This window comes from Liolophura sinensis, chromosome 1 (genome assembly GCF_032854445.1).
Source record: "Liolophura sinensis isolate JHLJ2023 chromosome 1, CUHK_Ljap_v2, whole genome shotgun sequence".
Lineage (NCBI taxonomy): Eukaryota > Metazoa > Mollusca > Polyplacophora > Chitonida > Chitonidae > Liolophura > Liolophura sinensis.
In genome coordinates, this window is record NC_088295.1 from 33,083,684 (window position 1) to 33,088,142 (window position 4,459).

At 38.8% G+C, this 4,459-nt stretch overlaps 1 long non-coding RNA gene across 1 annotated transcript; it reads right to left on the minus strand.

Moving 5' to 3' along the window:
• LOC135466973 (uncharacterized) lies at positions 1 to 2,001 on the minus strand. The gene is made up of 4 exons (XR_010444160.1): positions 1,907 to 2,001; positions 923 to 1,027; positions 467 to 533; positions 1 to 79 (listed from the first exon to the last, which is right to left on the minus strand). It is a non-coding gene; the product is annotated as an uncharacterized LOC135466973 (long non-coding RNA).
• Positions 2,002 to 4,459: the final 2,458 nt, after the last annotated feature.

A 4,459-nucleotide genomic window follows, 5' to 3' on the forward strand; every position in this document is an offset into this window, starting at 1 on the left:
AGGTTTGGACGGATTGGGGGACGGTTTTTTTTGGTGGAGACGTCCGGGCAAATAACGCACTCAGTAGGCACAGGAGGCGCTGTGTCAAGGTGAAAACATCGTCGGTTTACTCAATAAAAATATACAAGATTTACAATTAAGGAGTACATCTGCGTGGCTGATTACTGGCTGAATTAACTGAGAAAAATGTATTGATATGTTAACATGATACAAAACTTACATCATCGACAGCAAAACCAGAAGCAGTGAAGCAGTGAAAACTCTCGTGAATTTTATTCTAACTGTTCGTGTAAATGTTTACAATTAGCAGCAAATTACACGCGCACCATGGCTTAAGCAGATAGGTAAACACTGCAAATTATTAGGAACCATTAGCCACTTGGACAAAAAATAACAAGGTTTGATTTTCTCCATTTGTGAAAAATGTCGTGAAGAGCGATATGACAAATTGTACGTATGTACTAACGTCCACGAGGTGCTAAGTACTCGACGTAAAGTATCTCTCCCATAAATCTTTTGCTAACGGCCACCAGCTGTCAGAAAAAAAAGAAAAAATATATTTCAAATTCAAATGGATCATTCATATTTATTTGATTTCTGTTTAACGCCATACTCTCCGGCGGTACGTGGGAAGGTCTGACAGCAACCTGCGGATGGTTGTGGGTTTCCCCGGGCTCTGCATGGTTTTCCTCCCACAATAATGCTGGCCACTGTCGTATAAGTGAAATATTCTTGAGTACGGTGTAAATAACGCCATACTCAAGAATTAATTCCAGGAATAACAGATGGACTATTTCTATCCGGAACTACTTTATTCAGCATCTACGTGCAAACAACAGTCCTCCCAATGTCTGACCCTACCAATTGTTCAACACAGAATCAGTTTAACTTCACATGAACTTCCAACTCGTTCTTGACTTACCGAAACGTTGTACTCTTCACCTGGTTCAACCTTCACTACTTTAGAATACACTTCATTGTCTGACTGTGACCAAGGGATGGTGAATGACGTCACATTATCGGAGACCTTGGAAAGAAGCAAATCTTGTTTTACATAACACCCATCATTATTTTTACTTTATCTAGCCTCATAAAATTATGCAAATAATATCTGAGCAGGACACAAAGGCAGCTTAATACTTCAACATTTTTACTTTCTTATTTCACCAGTGCATTTCGGAACGTGCATAGGGCCAGCACGTCTCTTTCACAGCTGATGAACTGTGGTTTAAACCGGTCTCTCCGATGTTCAAATGCCTAATCTGACCGTCCTCACATAACTGACAAATTCTGAACAAGGAGTAAAGTTCTTATTAGTCAATCAGTCACCCTCTTCAAAAAAATTAAGTATTGTAAACCAGCAATATTCCCAAATGTCGTACATATGTATGCATTCTTATCTCACATATATAGTCGCCTGTACTACTTGTTAGCTGTATGTAAATGACAACGATGTAATCCACAAATCAGTTTAAAGAATTCTCTGTCAAATGCCTTGTTTCTGTCTTGATTGAATTTAAGGCAATGAAATTCTTTTACTGTTGGACAAGGACCCAAATGTTATATTGTCTTCACAACCCTGATTTACATTCTATTATCTATGTGCTATTTACACCTAAATAATTATAGTGGAAGGAAACCGGCCAAAGTCCGGGAAAAACTCATGACCATCCGCAAGTTGCTTGCAGACCTTCCCACATACCTTCGGAGAGGAAGTCAGCATGACAACCTTGTGTACACTGCACTAGTGTCTCCAGTAACAATTATTCCATTCCAGTTGCTCTCCACGCGATATTTTTAAAGGTGGAATTCTTCGGCTAAAATTATTTAATAACTCGTCAGATGCGTCAACACATTATAAACAACATTTGTTAAACAGGATTCCATGCGGAACAACATACACTACCTTTTTCCGGTATTCGAGTACAAAACTTGTGATATTGGCATTTCTGTGTCTCAGCTTTGGAGGCTCCCAAGTTACATTCACGCTGGTTAGTAAGCCGTCCGGTACAATGAAATGAAGGTTTGTCACACGGCCCGGGGCTGTTAAACAAGAGATTATATGTTTGATGTAGAAATCTAAATGACAGACATGGCAATAGATGATATCCCTTCATGTACCCTGGTGTAGAGTGAGATCTCATACCAGGAAAGTACAGTACAGTATATATATATATATATATATATATATATATATATATATATATATATATATATATATATATATATATATATATATATATAGCAGAAACAATACGAACCTGCCTCTGGGGTCCTGAATTCCGCTGAGTCAGAAGAAGGTCCATCTCCAGCCTTTGTTGACGCCCGCACCCTTATTCTGTATGGCCAATATTCCTCCATATCAGTAAACTCACCACAAAGGGGATCCATGTCTGAAGTGAATACACGGGTGACTACATTATTGAAAATTCCAGACTAAACAATATTTCAAATTTTAAAATCATACATCCGCCAGACTGATTTTAAAATTTACATGGAAAGAGAGAGAGAGAGAGAGAAAAAGAAAAACAAACAAACGAAAAACAAAAACATACAGATTATCAGTACACTGTGCTGAACTGCATCGTCGTATCGCGCGATTTTACGACCTCGCCCTCATTTATCATATGCCTGTCATAAAAGCTAATTTGGGACATTAAAATCGGGGTATGTACCTAGTACTCTGTTGCTTTGCGTAGTATCTGCTAGCGCGATGGCCTGCACGACGCTAGCAAAACATCTATAGTAGATTTCAATAGTTCACGACCGCATTTTATATAGAGAAAAAAAGAGAAATAAATAACAGACAAACGCAAAGTCGTGTAAAACGATGAAAATGTAATTTTCTGTTCGTGTAACTGTACTTTTAAAAACATTTTTCTATCAACATACGATCAATTTTTGAAAAGCCAAAAGCCTAAACTTCATCTGAATTGCGAAATGGTACTTTTTGAAATAAAGTATAGTCCAGATTTGTATGTGCCAAAACATTGATCTACTTTACAAGTAAAGATGTAACTTGAACAATTTACAAAATTAGTGAGTTGTACGCCGGTGTGGATGACAGCAAATCTTTCAAAACTTCTGAAATTTTTGCATAGGAAAGTTTGTCATCAAAGGTAATGGCTGTCGAAACTGTCGGGCAAAAATTCAAGTGGAATTTGCAGTTTGAGAAGGATGCTCCCAGGAAAATCCCTGCAGTTGTAGTCTATTTCTTTGGCGGTACTGCTCTGGTGCATTTGAAATGATGTGGCTCCTGCATACCGGTACTATGAAAAACGACAGCGTTATTGTTGACGCTTGTAACATTTTTGTGACCAGTGAGATGCTATACCATTATGAAGGAGTCGGGTACATGTAGTTTTACTAGCACTAGCACAATTCCAGTTTAGAAAGACAGGGCTTTCTCGGCCATAGGTCACCTGGTGCGAAAGTAGTTCAGCACATGCGAATGTTCAGAGGATGGTGATACGGAAAACTACCGCACGGTTCTGTACCAAGCGCTTAATATGCACATGTATATGATAAAATTTTTACAACGTTTACAATTTACAAATACCATACGCATTTCAAGCACATTAAACAGATGACGATCAGATTACACACAATTACATGTACGCTACCTTAAATACAATGACCAATGCTACAAGTACGTGTAGCACTCTTGGTCACTCATAGAAAAGCTATCGTTTTTAAACCCATAACTTAATTAGGGAGTATATAAATACCGCTAAAACTCGTGAAATGTGAAATGACTGTCGTTACAATAGGTCACTCTAGCTGACTGAACAAAGAAGTAGGCGGTCATTGCCATAGATGGCGCCAACAGAAGTCCCCGGAGAAGACCCTCCGGATTTGGTAAATAACTGACGGACTTTCTAACGCGTGACAGAAATATTTTCACCACAAATATCATGTGATTTCAAAATACGCTGAGGTGTCAGGTGACATAGAGCAAGATGCTTTGTTTGATGTCTTTCCCAGTTGACCTATGAATTTCCCACCACATTGTAATAAGGAAAACAAGAAAAAAAAATACAAACAAAAAATGTTTGGCATGAATGATATGTTAGATGGCAACTACAGGCTGTTCCATCATCTGAACATATTCTAACCGACCTTGGATTACCTGTCTATCTAGCCATAGTTCCTCTCCCAAATCCACCAGAGTCAGTGTGTAGCTTGTAGGACCAGGGAAAGGTTTTGGCAAACTCCAACATGCTCTGTCAACTAGTCACTGTCACACTTGTATTCTTTATTACTGAGCTCACTTACCAGTGATAACTTGCTCTCTATCTTGCTGTAGCTCCTCTCCCAAATCCACCAGAGTCAGTGTGTAGCTTGTAGGACCAGGGAAAGGTTTTGGCAAACTCCAACATGCTGTGTCAACTAGTCACTGTCACACTTGTATTCTTTATTACTGAGCTCACTTACCAGCGATAACTTGCTCTCTATCTTG